This window comes from Corapipo altera, unplaced genomic scaffold, assembly GCF_003945725.1.
Source record: "Corapipo altera isolate COAL_440 unplaced genomic scaffold, ASM394572v1 48, whole genome shotgun sequence".
NCBI lineage: Eukaryota > Metazoa > Chordata > Aves > Passeriformes > Pipridae > Corapipo > Corapipo altera.
The window spans coordinates 4,350,922-4,367,427 of NW_020884931.1; the positions used below are offsets into that span (position 1 = coordinate 4,350,922).

At 41.6% G+C, this 16,506-nt stretch overlaps 1 protein-coding gene across 7 annotated transcripts in view; it reads right to left on the reverse strand.

Annotated features, from left to right (window-relative positions):
* STUM (stum, mechanosensory transduction mediator homolog) overlaps nucleotides 1–16,506 on the reverse strand; it is a 48,005-nt gene that overhangs the window by 31,058 nt on the left and 441 nt on the right. The window lies entirely within an intron of this gene.

Here is a 16,506-nt window from a genome sequence, read left to right on the forward strand (position 1 = left end):
CTCAGTTGAAGGCTACTACAACATTGGGATGCAATTACAACTTGTGGGGTAGGAAGTTCCTAAATCACAGAATACCTTGAGGAAGAAAGGAGTATCTGGAGAAGGTGCTGGTTCATTTGCTGACACATTGGCTATACAAAGAAGAACCTGCCTGGTGCTGTGGGAAAGTTCAGTCTCATCACTGCTAGCTGAGTGGCAAACATACAAGGCAGGCATTCTGCACTATCCGTGGGATCCATGTGACACATCACGTTTCTAGATCTGGGATTAAAGCAATACAAGTCTATTAGAAAAGTGCTTTTTATTTTCCAGTTAGTGAAAATTAACAGCTGAGCCAAACTGCTCAGCAGGGAGAGAACACAAACATAGTTCTTATCCTTCTCAAACGTCTGGCCCTAAACTATTTATAATCCTTCAGTATTTTATTTAACATATGCAAGTAACTGCATCTATTTTTCTACTTACTCTGCTTTGAACATACTGTCTCTTCTTTCCTAATGTCCATACTGACCAAGAACAGCACTTCATCTAGTTCTCTTTATTTTAGCATCTTATAAGTACTAATGATACCCCAGTGCATGTCTGTAATTACATATGCTAATGTTCTCTTCCCTCTGTTGAAGAATGATAGAAGAAAGGCAAAGAAGCTAAAGCATGGACTTTTGAAAACACTTAGGCACCAAATTCCCAGTGAAATCAAGGAATTCCAGGCTAAATCATGCCTCCAGCCATAGTGAAAGAGCTATCAGGATATTTGATCACATTCTGGCTTTCCCAGTTTAGCCTCACTGCCCTCCATGGCTTTTGGCTATACTGAAACTGAAATATACAGATTAGGATTATGAGTATGTATCAGAAAATGAGTATATTAGGGGATAGTAAAGAATGTTCATCTGAAATGTCTTTCCTGTGCTGTCATAGTTTATATCCCTTCCTGTTTAAGCAGCGTGAATGATATTGGCTGAGTTTTTTACGACTTGAAGAAAGCAAAACAGATCCAGTAACTATATGAGGGCTTACAGGCTGAAGAGGAATAGTGGCCAGGCAATTAATCTCTTCTTAGTACAGGTTATAAGCCTGTATCGGAGTCAACAGAAAGGAACACATATCTGTGTCACAACAAATTCAGTGCAAAGTCTTAACAAAGCTTTCCTATATTTAAAGTTAGCTTTAAGCATGCCTTTGCACTGAGTTATTAGTAGATGGTTTCCTCTGCCCTCTCTTGATTGGAGGTACCCAATCTCCAGCTAAGATCAAGGGACAGATACTGTTACTTCAGCTGTAGCTGCTTAAACTGCCACAATCAATTTTCTGATGGAGATGTCAATGTCCCAGAAGCCAGAAAAGTGAGAAGGGAAACCTCTCTACATTAGTCATCACAACCAGAAATTGCTGCCAGGCATCATCATGGTTGACTGGGGCAAAGTGAGGAGAGGCAGCAGCCAGTTCTCAAGAATCATCTGACTTCACCTGTCAGCCTCATTCCCAAATACAGCAGCTCTCAATGCTACAGAGCATGCAAGGACCTCTCTCATATTTTATATTCCTCAGATAATGCAAAAAGGAAGAAACATTGTGAACATTCAGCACATCCTTCAAAGAAGGGATCTAAAAGCACCATTTTGCAGTGGTTATTTAAATTTGCAAATATTATTTGCAAAAAAAACCCCAAAAAACATTCTGCAGCGAGAACATGCGCTCAAGGTGTTCCACAGTCAGCAAAGTTGTTGAGATTTTTAGACTACTAAGAAGGAATGCTATGGAAGAGCAGGACAGAAATCAGTGATGTGCTATGGTGAGCTGACTGGCTACTAGACACCCACCCAGCCACTCTCTCACTCCCCTTCCCCTCCATAGGACAGAGGGGAAAAATAAGATTAAAAAAAATTTGTTTGTTGAGAGAAATAACAAGATCACTTATCATTACTGCCAGAGGTGAAACAGACTGGACTTGGGGAAAGTCAATTTACTGTCAATTAAAATAAGTTTGGATAGTGAGAAACAAAATACCGCCCTCACCCCTTATTTGCCCCTACTCCTAGGTTCAACTTCACTCTTTCATTCCTGATTCCTCTACCTCTGCCCAACTCTGAACAGAGCAGGCTGGATGGGGAATGACAGGAGTTGTGGTCAGTTCTCTGCAGTTCCCCTCTCCCACTCCTTTCTCAATGCTTTTCCCCAGGTCTGGTGCCAACTGTTCCACAGGCTGCAGTCCTTTGGGATAAATCTGCTCTAGCATGGGCTCTCCACAAGTTGCAGTTCCTGTCAGGAGTTATGGTCCAGCATGGGCTCTCCACGCATGTCTCTCTTGCATGTTCTCACAGATGTGTCCCCCTCCTTCCCTGCAGTGCTCTGCTGCCCAAACCCCGCTACAAACACCCAACACTCATATAATTTGAAAAAGAGCTAGCAGAGAGCTATGGGGAAGGGCAGTGATGGAAATTACAGACTCAAGAGAAAGAGAGGAGGTCTAAGCTTCAAAAATGTACAACTTACATGAGACATGGTAGATGTACATGCACTAAGAAACAGCGTGGAGGTCAGAACTACTTGAATTCTTGTAGGGACAAGATGAGATCCAAAAAGATGTGTGGGCAGTGCATGATGTATTTTGAAACTATTAAAGCAAATGCCTTGTTTTGCAAACCAGTTAATGGGTAGCTTTGATCTGACCTAACTTCAGATATCTGCAAGGGACGTGTCTCAATCTGAGCCAGTCACCCTTTGCAGGCAAAAAAAAAAAACAAAAAAAAACAAAAGAAAAAAAGAGACAGAGGCCCCCGGAGGGTGTGATTCACTTAACCTATTTTAAAGAGATGAGTCACATGCTGGTAGTGCCTAATTCCCCCCTACAGACTACAACGCCAAACAACTTGGATGCACAGGTAGATAGATGGATCCTATCTAATACATCCAATAAAAATAATGTTTGCTGTTAAGCTATTTTGGCTAAATAATACTATTAAAAATTATCTCCTGCTTTGGTGTATCAGCCAGCTAATCAACTCCTTTAGGAGGAGCTTTTGCTACAGGCCAGTTAGTGCTTTTAACTCTGTTCATTACAGATCTTCCTCTGAAACTTCTAGTACTGGACACAGCGTGAGGTAAAACAGAGCAAGGACTTTGTTCTGCAGGACTCCTATGCCCTCAGGGTAGAATACAGCCATGTTACTATGGATACAGAAGGATCATAGGACCTAAACTGTGGTTATGGTAATACCAGTGCACCTATTTTTAAATAATATTTCTACCGTTCTTCCCTGATGATAAAGAGAAGTACTGATGAGTTCTTTGTTCTGATCATTACAGTGTATCAAAATGACCTTGTCGTTGCCTGGAGGCTTTTGCAATGCTGATGAAATGCTCCTGCTGCAACAGCAGAAAGATGTCTAAATTTGATGTTTCTAGCTCCTTTCATATTGCTTTTCTTCTTGAGGGTATCTTTTTCCAACTTGACAGTGTTTGTAGGGCTCAGATGAGCCCTGTTGCTAAGAAACAAGTCCCAACTGTGCCTTTAAAACTCTGCCTTTAAACATACAACTCAAGGAAATATTTTTCTTTTTATTACACTGTATTGTGTGTTTTTATTAGGATTTCTTTTAACTAGGCTCTGACTCTTGAGGTTACATTATTATCACAACCTTCTGGGATAGGACTTATTCTTTTTCCATTATCCGTACAGTGCCACGGTCACGAACATAGTTGTATAAATAATATATTTTAAAACTATTCTTTAAAGACCACAATAAGGCCCCATTTTGTGCACAACTGTGGTGCAAACAAGAAGGAATACAGTGGAGCAAATATTGGTTAATACTAAACTATAAAGCATAGTATAAATCAGTGTTCTTTCAAATGGTAAATCTGGGGTGCATCTGTGCTTGCTTGGTTTGGGGTTTTGGTGTGGGTTTTCTTTTTTGCCATATACTAACTAAAACATGCTGAAGTCCCTTCTGTGCGTACAAGATAGTGTGTAGCTTTCACAGGTATAAATCAGATCATAGAAACATGCCAGGGAGTAACCAGCACACCCAAACTAAAAATTGCCTTGTCCATCCTATGTGTTTACCACGTTCTCATTAATGCATGGCACAGACAACACCTTGCTTCTTGAAGAACACAAAGTCCAAGAGCGATAGGGGCAGTTCATTAATAACAGTTTTCTTGGAAGAGATTAATGGAAACTAAAGTATGGCTGCATTATTTGAGGCACTGAACTGCAAGAAGTCCATGGAGATTCTCTTGCCAGTTCTGCCACCAACTTCCCAGACAATCTTCAGCTAGTTATCTCCTCTGAATTCTCCATTCAGACCACAAAGAGTCTAAGTGTGTGACATAACATTCATATCTTAACATTCCCTTCTATATCATAATAGGTCTAGTGTCGTCAGCACTCCACAGTGCTACTGAAATAATCAGCAAAGCCCTGCTTGACTACCTTCCTGGCATTTCTCACACAAGTAAATAGTGGACTTCTTGAGAAAACTTATTCCAGTGACTGTGATTTAAGTCTATCATGTCATTTACCTATCATTCCTTTTACAAAATGCCCTAAAGAACATTCACTGGTCTGCGATGAAGTGTCATAAATATTTAAAACAAACCCACATTTGTAGGGAAGAAAGCAGATTAAGTTTTAGGATGCAAGCTAATTTATTTTTAGCTTTGGTTGCTGGCTAATTTGGGAAATACAATTCTCAACGGGTGTCCTGCTTGGTACTGCAACTTGGCAAGAGTCTCCTCTGGCTTAAAGGGCAATGTAAGAGCTCAGCTCTGCAACTCTTCTTTACAGCAAGTAATACTTATTCACAGGAGCAACCTCAAGGGGCCAGCTCAATGTTACAAGAAGCAAAAATGGTGAGCAGAGGTGAGACAAAATAGTTCTAGAGGTTCAACACCACATTGCACTGCATATTGTGGATTCTCAGTTCTGACAAATGAGTTAAGCTTGCAATGGGAACATTTTATACCTGTTTTGCACTGGTTCAAATGACTGCTTGGTGTTCCAAGCAATGCAACCTGGGATCTACAGAGCAACTAGAAAGGGGACACCCTCTCTGTCCAGGTTCTGCCTTGGCACACAGAGTAAACGACCACGGGAAGAACATCTAGCGGACTGAAAGCACTGACGCAAGAGCAGAACATATACACATATGGGACAGATTTTCTCTTGTGCAACGTACACCATGTTTTAGTTAATATGCAGAAGAAAAATCTTTGGTTCCTTGTCAGTAATACTAAGAGTGGACTGTTACCATTTATTCATCACAGCTTCAGTAAAAGAAGGATTCACTGTGTAGCTTCTGAGCAAGAGAGCTTCCTGGGAACTAATGCTTGGTCTAAATTCCATTCCCAGCTCCACCATGGGTTTCTTCTAAGTGTCAGCTGCACACGGCACAAAGAGACAGATCCTAATTTTAACTGCGTTGCCTTGAATCTGCCATCCAAAGCGGAATTACTGAGGCTTAACTCTGTTGGAAACAAGCATTTGCTTCTGGGCACCCTTGTGCATAAGGTGTTATTTGGATCAAGATGGGTTGGTGACAAGGAATGGCTGAGCACAGAGTCCTCCCCATTGTGCTGTCCACACTCACGGCTTGGTTCCTGCTCTGCACGTGTGCAGCTGGCTACACCTCTGCAGTGTGGGTGTAAAAGGAGGCTGACCTTTTGTGGCAATGCACCAATGTGAGGGGCTGAGCCTCAAGGTAAAAAAACCAGGTCACCATGTACAGCTGACCAATGTAAACAAAAAGCAAGTTAAATCACCAAGGGGAGTCAGCTCCAAAGGAGTGTCAGGAGAATCCATTTCCACATTGTTTTTGTGGGAGGAGCAGGGGGACTGAGTGAGATAAGTACTCAGATGCAAGTCAATGTACAAAATTACATTCTGGCTTTTAAAAGAGAAAATGAGAGAGTGTTTTTGTACTCACAATTGACAATGACTGTAGTCCCTGTGCTCTTTTCTCTCTTTTACATGAGACAAGAAACCATCCCACCAGCTCTCTGCAGCCACAATGAAATTTCAGTAGGAGGGGGAAAAAAATCTCGTGATGCTGAGTCTAAAACATTGTTTTTAAAAAAGTTTAGTCCTTGTTTTGTAAAAGTCTTGCTAAGCCTTCCCTGGTATTGATTAGTTTGTCAGGTGAAGAGCTAATGAAGAAAGACATGCAGCAAAAAAGCATTATCATCCTTGCACTACAGGTAGGAAGATCTGGCAATGCTTTCACAATTAAATAGATCTACAGAGGTAATTTGATGGCCAATCCAGAGAATCCACACTAATCAAATTGTCTAACTACATCAGAATCAATGTTCCAACTCCTTCGATGGGTTACTTGGAAACTGGCCTGGTGCAAATGAGTTTGGAAACGGGTCTGATTTGTTGCAATCATTTCACAAAGACAAAAGGAAAGTATGGGGAACCACGACAATCCCAGAGCTAGAGAGGAATTTTCGTCTGGCTACATCTCACAAATGTCTCAATTTTTGACTAGTCCTTTCTCACAGTTCTAAATCCTTTATGAACCCCTCCCACTAAGACAGCAACTCCAGAGTGTGTTGCAGGGCTATGAGAGTTGTATGTCCTTACAGCTCTTTTGTATATGTAGATGCAAGGAGGTCCACCTCTACTTTTAACTAGAATTTAGTCTTCAGATTCTTGGAACCAATTTTCAGTGGAAAGGAAACTTAAAGCCACCTGAATCCAAAACAGTGTTTGCAAGAAGACATAAAAAAAAATAAATTACAGGAAATATAAATACATATATCTTGATCCAAGAGTTTATTTTATCTCAGTATAAAGAACCCAGTCCAGACCACTACTGATGAGATGTCTGACTTTATGGGCCTCTGCATATTGATTTCTGTGGTATCAAGTTGCCATCTCCTTTCCCCACATAGCATAACAAATACAATGTTGGATAGTCATATACAAAATATCATGTTTATGGAAATCAAATTGTCATGGCAACAGAAGAGGTCTTGCAAGTATTTTAAAAATAGCAAATTAACAAAACCAATTTATAAAATCTAAACCCCATTCTTTTATGAATGTACTTAAACAGATACAACAAAGGGGTTTCTACCTACATAAGGCTTTCCTTTAAAGCTGTCATCTCACTTCACCATATTGGCATATGGAGTAGATATGCATTATATTTTAGACTTAAACAGCAAAACTATTCCAGCCGGACAGTGCCATACTAATGTGATCACCGGGGCTTATTTCAGGTAAAATATTTTCATAAAAACTTAATGATTCATATTTTGTAAAATGACTCAACTTTTTAACACAGTGAACTTCAAACAATGGCTCATTAGAATCTGCTTCTTAGTCTTCAATAAACCTTCGTTCTTCAAAGGCTTATTAACACTAACACTTACTTGTGTTTTAACTGAAATAAAATTATTATCCACAATTTGTAAGTTTTGTGTGGATATTCTTCAATGCTTGTGGCAAACTAAGAGTTCAGCCTAGACAAATAACAAGCTGGTGAGATGCTGGGTAATGATCTGTCATATGTTTAAATTCATGGTCTAAAGGATGGCAGCCTTAGACCTCTGCAAAATTCCTTGTATAAGCATTATTACTGAAGTTGGAAATGTACAGGATGAACCCCTGCAGAGAATGTGATTATGTTTCCAAGAGTTCCTCTATCGATTGTATTCACCCTTTCCTCTAACAAGATTTGACCATGATCCACTCCAGGCATATCCTTTGGGTATGTTGATACTGGAATTTTTAATTTAAATTAGTGTATTGCCCATCAGTTTTCATCAAGCATCTCATTTGTATTTACTAGTCTGGATATTTCATGATCATATCCTCAAAGACATGGGTGTCCATGGTTTTGTCTAGGCAGGCAGAATTGTAAGTTACTTAACAACATATCCTTTTTTTTTTTTAATTTAAGAGCTCGATATAATATTGGCATCCTTCAGTGCTGAAAAATCATTACTCAGGTTTTCCAAAACTGAGATCATTAAAAAAAAACCTCAATTCATTCTTTCTTCCCCCAGCCTTCCCTTTTTTGGTTGTTTGGTTTGGTTTTTTTTTTTTTTTGAGACAGGATCATTATCTTCAAATCCTGCTCCAAAGCCATAGGAGTTACATTTTTTTCTTTTCCTGAAAGCAGAGATTCTCATCTAATCAAGACCCTCAGGGGACAGGGTTCTAAGGAAACACCAAATATTGTGTTAGTCAGGATTGCAGTGCAAGGCCCTTTGAGGGGCTGTCAAGTAATTAGAAATTGTTTGGTCTGTAACTCCTCTGGAATGGAAACACTGAGCTTTGAACTGCCTTTATTACAAGGACTACATTGTTGGAGGAAGGAGCGTGAGAGCAGCTTTTAAGTGGTAAGATGGAGAGAAAACAAACTGTGGAAATGAGTATTTTAAATCAAACATTCAAGTTCTGTCCACTTATTTTTTCCTTGACTCTACACAGAATGAAACCTAAGTTTATAACATCAGAAATCAACAAGTGAAATACAGCTAGGTAGAACAGCATGTGATTGTTCTCAAGTTCTGACAGTATTTACATTTTGGGGCTCCTTAGTTAATATAAATGCTCACAAACCCCGTGAAGAGGAAGAGGGGTTAATTCCTTCCTTTAATGAAAAAGCTCCCAACCTTCGGCAGAACTAGGGAAATTGAGGTTTCACATTCCTGCAATCCCTAAAGCTCAATGAACACAAACGTTTCTTTCCCAGGTGAGGCTGGGCCCGTGCTGATGCCATGTCCTGGGTCTGACTTGTACTCAGTGATGCCTAAGGTTGCTGTGTGATGCTCTCTCCAGCTCCTTGCTAAGGAGCTGCTGCCACACCAGCTTCCCTACGTGTGCATAGCACCACAACTGCTCCAGGTCACAGATCAATATCTGAAAGGCAAATGAGCTCTAACTGCAGCTTTAAGTAAGGTGTTGGACTGACGTGGAGTAGCTGCAGCAGAGGTGGGCACTCCCTCCTGCTTCCCTTGCTGCTGGAGCTGTAACTTCCAGCAGAAGTTGTGTAAGGCACAGATAATGTTTTTAATTGCCCGTAAGGTTTGCCAGATGCCAGCACTTTGATACTAATAAAATCCCAAAAACTGGACATAAGTACAACACTCTAAACTGGTTTACCTTCTTTCAGATATGGTCTGGAAGGAATGTTCTGTGAGGAGCAGGTGAGGACTCTGGGCTTGTCTAGTCTGGGGAAAAGGAGGCTGAGGGGTGACCTCATTGCTCTCTACAGCTTCCTGAGGAAGGGAAGTGGAGAGGGAGATCCTGATCTCTTCTCCCTGAGATCTTGCAATAGGATGCATGGGAAGGAGTCAAAGCTGCACCAGGGTAGGTTCAGACTGGACATTAGGAAGCATTTCTTTAGCAAGAGGGTGGTCAAATACTGGAACAGGCTTGCTATAGAGTTGGTTGATGCCTCAAGCCTGTCAGCGTTTAAAAGGCATTTGGATAATGGCCTTAATAACATGCTTTAACTTGGTCAGCCCTGAGTTGGTCAGGCAGTTGGACAAGATGATCATTTCACGTCACTTAGAACTGAAACAGTCTCTTCTGTGATTCTGTGACCATCATCTTTGCACAGTGCTCCAACGAAGTTCGCAGGCATCCACTGCAGTGCTGCAACTGTATAACTTTAAAGCTGTAAAGTTCTGAAATTAAGTCGGTCCAAAAACTGAAGGAATTCAGAATTCCAAATTCTGAAGGAATGTTATATATCAGTTTGATTTTATATCTCATAGAAAGTAAGAAAAGAAGCTCTTTTTCTGTTTTCCTTTCCAGGTTACCTCTAAATATAAGTTTTCATAAATCAATTGCAAACTTCAGTCCCTTTGAAAAACTTTAGGCCTATTTTAGAATCCCATTACCATCCAATCATTTGCTTCTCCACAAAATTCAAAACTGGATAGAGATTCTAAAATTCACCTTAGTGCTTTGTGCCAGCCACTGCCACCTACGGGTGTGTTTGTGTTCAGGGCACTGTACACAATTTGATGGGTAAAAAAGAGCCTGAGGAACCTGGTTTCTGCTTCCCACTCATCCATGGATGATCTTGAACAGCTCCACAAACTGAATGCTCTTTTCATGGTGTAGAGAATAAATGGCAGCAAAATGCTGCAGGCAGTGGTGCTTTATCAGACTTCGTGAATCACACCCACTGATTCACGAGGAGAGGAGGAGAACAATTCACCTCTATCCTGCAACCCAGACTAGCCAAAATTCACCTGTTAAAAGCACTCTCCTCATTCAAGTTACTTTTGTCTTTAAATCCTTTCATTCATTTGCTCTCTTGCTGCAAGAAGTTCCAGTTCTTTTGCCTTCTCACCAAATCTCTGTGAATGTGCTTTTCTCCTCCTGGACTTGATTCTCTGTTTTCCCCCATGTCACACCCTTCATCTGGAACAGCTTCCTAGACTTAAAATTCAGTTGGTTTACTTGGCCATTTAACAGCTCTTCTCTGTCTGCTCTCACCTTCACTCTTAATCTTCAAGCACATCTGTCCAAATTGCATTAAATGACAAACACGATTACAAGACGCTGAGCAAACCCTGTCTCCTTATGTGTTCATTAAGTAATGAATACCTCCACAGAGCTGCTTCAACCACAGCAGTGAACAAAAAGCACTGAACAAAAATGTCCCTGGCCATTTCTTTTGTCTTCTATTTTCATGGAAACAGAAGGCATGAGGGAGGTAAGATAAACTTCTTTGCATTTTAGCTGGTCTGGCACTGACAGCAATTCAAAGGCAGCAGCACTAGGTTAGTGTACAGATTGACAGTGAAACGAACCAAAAAGTCATTTTAAATGCAAGTGGAGCTCAACAGCTGACTTTTACCAACTGTAACAAGTGAAGAGCAAAAACTAACCAAAGGACATAAACAGTGCTAAATATTTGGAGTGTGACTTGAGGCTGTGGTCACAAACAAGGCCCTGCTGTGCTTTTGTTGTGTATGCATTTGTAAAGCAAGGCTCACTGGAGGATGATGAGTATGACAGCACATACTTGTGTGATCACTGTGGCTAAGCAGATAAACTCAAGGAAGGGATCCAGAGTTACACAAAGGAGAGGGAGGAATAAGATTATATTAAGTATTCAGGCAAGTGTGGGCAAAGCAGAAATCAGCTTTCTTCCAAAAATACATCAGGGCATGCCATTGGATGCTGGATTAAAACTGAGGGGCCAGATCAGGTCCCTCAGCAGAGATAGTACCTGTTTTTTGGGGATGTTTTCTGCTGATCAAGTACACTGGCTGGAGCTGTCTTAACCAAGGAGCTACAAACTTGAAATACTTCGGCATTTATTGAGATCACAAATTATCTGTGAACCTCTTTTGAGTTTTCCAAGCTTGTTTATCATTCTAGATGGTCCAGACACTTCATGGCACAAAAATATTCCAGACTATCCTGTACTGGCAAGTTCATTGAGTGACTGTTCAACACCATCAGCCAATAAGTTATAGAAGACATTCAGATTTCTTGCTTAAATCTCTGTTGTTAAAAAAAAAAAAAAGGAGGAAGTCAATGGCCTTCAACACACTGACAAGAACAAGGTCCTGCAGGTGCAGAAACCTGAGATCCAGTTGTTCTTGTGCCCAGCTTTACCTCACTGAGGATCATCTCCTGCACAGCTGATAACACTGCTACCACCAATGGAGCAGTAACCTGGATACACACATTTTATCACAGGTCTCATTTTCCACCTTGCACAAGCAGATGAACAAATTACCATAAAGAACTTCTTGACCTTTTCAGTGGAAAATACAAAACCCAACAGAGTGAAGTCTACTGGCAAATAGGTTTGCTTTGTTTAATTATGTTCCCATGAATAAATAGCTTGTTTCTGCAGATTACCAGCAGTCTTTACATCACAGGCTGAAAGGCAGTGTTAGCTAAAGAATTGCAGCAGTAAAGTTCACAAACACAAATTCACATAAACACTTGAGAAAAACCTTTGTTTTCCTCAAATGAGTTTGTAAATCACACAGATTCATTGGTTTGCATGTCTATAAGAAAAAAATAATTTAAAAGGATCATAAATACCAAAGCAAGTTTGAGATTTTAATGCATAGATGTCTGAAAGCTCCAATTTCTTTTTGCAGTGTTTTCCTACTGTAGATAAGAAAATCTATTTTTTCCCTTGAAATTCTTTGTTTCAGTAATGAAAGCAATGGATGTTTGCTTGAGGCATCTATTTACCATTCCAACCACAAAAATAAAATGGGTATTGATAATTTTATGCAGACCTTATCCCTGCAACTTTCTCAACTGTTGTGTTCTGTACTTCTGATCAGCTCTTTGGAGAGCTCATTCTGCTCAAGAGAGGCATGGTACCTAATGAGAAAGATGCTTGGCTTCCATGAATCGAACATTAGAGCCATATTCACATAGCTGAAGGTACAGTCCTTGAACTCTATCAAGACCAAAGCAGAATAAACAGATGGCAGAAGACTCGTGACAGGGAGCTGACATACTCAGGGACAGGGAGAGCTGCACTGTGGAACCGTGGAAGAAAAAAGTTCAGCGGGCTGGGAATCACCCCTTCTTTCTCTAACTGCTGTGAGAAGCTGTCACTCATGATCTCCTCCACCGGCTATTTCATGGCACATAGGTGGCTGCTCTCCTATCTTGCACTAACATAATTTCATGCTACGTATTTCAATTACTCCCTGCATAAAAATAGTACACATGTATAATTCAGGCTGTGATCCAAAAGTCCACCCCCTTCCTGACAGGAGGGATTAATCTTGGAGAATACCTCATACTTTCAGATAATTTCACTCCCTTCTCACATTTCCCTCAAGTTCTCCCCCTTCGTTTACCCCCTCCCACACACGTGATGTCGAGAGAAGGAAAAACAGATAGGAAGGAGGGCAAGATTCCCATGTATCAGCTCAGGGAATGACAGGGAGCCAGATCTTCTCCCACGCTGACTGGCACACGGCAGCTCCAAGGGAACACAGTCTGCCAGCTAAAGGGCATGGCCAGCCCCTTCTCTCAGCTGCCATCTGCAGCACGTATCGGCTGGAGGTGCACACTGCTCAGTCCTGCGGGGACCGGGTACACCACCATCTATCTCTGCTGAGATCATCATCTTCCATTCTCCAGAGTTCATCATGGCATAGTTTGGCCCTGATGCTTCAGAGCCCAGAAGCCCAAAGCCAAAGCAGAGGTTACAGTGGCTGTGGCTCAGGGTGCCTCTGGCAGAGCTGGAATGCTGGTAGCCGAGGCACGATGGCTTTTGCCACAGGACTTGCTGAGTCCCGCCTCTTCTTCCTTTTGTACTATCTGCTCTTTTCATGAACCCGAGCTAGGGACACCTTCATTATAGCTCAGCCCTACAGCCCCATAAGACACAGATGAGAAAAACCACATTGGACCGTGGAAAACTGATCCAGAACATCTCCAAGGGCTTGCTTCTATTGCAGTGAATGGAAACACAGTGTAATTTCAAGGCTGTTCTGCAAAACAGATTACAAGTAGATGGGCTAATCAAGCTTTTTTACATTGTATTTAGTCTGAATTTTAAATTTTGGCAAGGCAAAAGTTAACATATCCTCTGGGTATGAACAAATTCCTATGAGTCTTTTGTAACATATATGGAAAGAGTAGTTAAAACCCAGTTTACAATGCATCTCAAAACCTGCCGTTCTGGGTTACTACATAAAACTCTGAAAATTAACCAACTGAAAAAATAAAATTACTATAAACAAAGAAAAAGTGTTATGTTTCCTGTCCAAATGGAGCACTACTGCAAAAAGGAAAAATAAACTGGATATTTAAAAATTCTCAGATTTTACTCTCATAGATGACTTCCATAAAATAGGAAAGATAAATTAACTAAAAAAAGTAGAGACTTTCAGATACTGAGAAGAGTGCTTGAGGATTTGGTAGCCTGAATCAGAGCAGAATTTCTATTTGGATATCACTGGTCTGAGGTACTGGGTACTAATGAAACCTCAAATGCACCTGTCTCCAAGCAGTGGAAAACTTGGTTTATTCAGTGCTGACCACATTCTTGCCTTATTTCGATGGTTTCTGACCCTGCATTGCAATCACACTGCAGAGTCTACACATGAATGACAACTACAGGCAAAATTATAAGGGATGAATTCAGGGACTGAAAAATAGAGAACTTCCATTACCACCTAAACACAGTCACACTCTACCTCAGCAGGCAGAATATACAGCAAACTAATGAAACATCATTTTGACATGTTATAAATCTGGAAATGATGGGAATTTTGTCTTTTACCTCGCAGAGAACAGGCTCATACCCTTGATGTGAATAATTCACACCACTGCAAATCTTACTTATTTTTATAAATGTTGCTCAGTTCATTGAGATTGCTGAAATGCATCAATGGCACAAGATCTCTTTTTACCTTGAATATTCCTGCCAGTAGATTTGTGTTCCTCCTGTTTCCCCTTGTGTGTAGGCTACATGATATACAACAGGATATGGCTGAGATTGTAAACAGCTTCATTCTAAGCAGGTGTATTATCTCAGAGTAAATTTTCTATCAAAATGCATACGCTATTAGCAGCTTCTCTAAGAGAATGGTTCATTTATGCATGAACTAAGTGCCATGCTTTGCATACAGAGCTCGGGATGCATCCCCAAAACATTGCATTTCGCCAGCCTGTGGGAATGCTACATTGAAGGATTTTTTTTTTGATTTGTAGTTTGTTTGTTTTGCTACTTTTTCAACAGACTGTAAGTAGAAACAGTGGTATAGACAGCCAGAAAGCGCTACTGAAATCAGCGTACCAAACACAAACCAAGTTTAATAAAAATCTCAACCAGTTAAAAAAACCCAAAATGGAATTAAAACCATTTTAGGGTGATCCAGCCAGTCAGTGATAGCACAACCACATGGCTGCAAAGTCCAGATTCAACTCTCAATTCTTCAAGCCAGCATGGACTGGGACCCTACACGCTCACCTGTAGCAAGGACGTGCTATCTGCTGTCCTTGTTTAGACTCCTTCCATGTGAGGGAAGGTACAACACTGCTACTTCCAGCAGACCTGCAGCAGTAGCCAGAGCAGAGCTCCGGGCAGGTAACCACACTTCCAGCCAATTCTGACATGAGGATGTCTCATGGGCACCTACCCTACTGGGCTGAAGGAAGAACATCGAGGGTTTTCTAGTGTGCTGTTAAAAGCAACACAGTATGAAGTATAAGATCATTCAAAGGAGGAAAAGGGCATGGTAAGTCAGTTTTTTTCCTGTACATCTACAGTGAAGATGAAGTGTCCTCAATGCCAACAGAGAAGTACATTCACTTTGAAAACTCTGGCTTTGAACACCTCTCTCTGAAGATGGTGGGAAAGTAAGTGCTAAATAATGACAACCTAAAACCCCATGAAAGCACTCGAGAGTTTCTCTTTGATTCATCACTCCAGGTTCTTCAGGTGGCTGCACACAAGGGATGTGCAAACAACACATCCGAGCACAATGCATTGCATCTGGAAGCACATACAGCAATGCCAGTCCTTCCACAGCAAAACTCTGGAGGTATTTCAAAAGGTACAAGCTTTCCTCTGGAATACATCCACAGGTTAAGAGCAAGCACACTGGAATAGCAATGGTTTGTATATGTTGCACATAGTGTACCACTCACACTTAGGTAATACTTTAGAATTACTTAAGAAGAACTTTTAGAATTTCATATTTGTTACAGAATTAAGTCACCTGAAACACATGAAGCAAATAAAGGCAGGGCAGTAGCTCTTCAAAAGCAGGTCTGGGTGGGGGATACTCCCCTATCACAAGGAAGGCTTCTGCGGTGGCCACAGGAGCAGAAATAGCAGCCAGGAATAGACTATGAGAGACTCGAGGTACGGATTAATGAGGGCTTTATTTTGTCTGGAGTTTTGTAAATGTGATTGCTTTGCCTGCAGCTAGAATACTTGTATTTAGCCTTGTGTTCCAGGTACCTTCGTAGTGTTCAAACTCTAGGCTCCTGTTGCAGCAAGCATTTCCTAATTAAAAAGGAGGAAAGGGAAATATAGAGGGAACTGTAGTCACAGCTCAGGGATGTGTTACCTGAGCCGCTCACCAGTGATTTAGTACTGAGAAACCGTGAATCCACAGTTCCTCTGGGGAAACAGTTCCAACATTTTTCAGAGATCTCCTTAGGAAACGCGGGAAAGGTGGGCTCTGAAAGCTCGCCTTAGCTGGCGAGCGATGCGGTCACTATGAGCCTCGGTCCTCTCTGACTAAAATCACAGTTCTCGAGAGCCCGAACAGCCCTTCTCCTAAAGCGCACGATTCCCCGCCTGGCGAGAACGGAGCGGCCGGAACGCGCGGGGGATGCTCAGCCCCCGGGGCCGGGGAATTCACTTCCCCTGCCTTGCAGAGTCACGGAGCGCTGCCCTGCGGGCGAGAACGGAGCGGGGTCGGGCGGGTGCCCCAGCCCCCGGTCCCCGACTGCCGTCGGGGAGAAGCGCGACCCTCGCGGCCGCGGCTCCTCGAGGACCCCGCAGGGCGCTGCCCCGGCCCTCGACG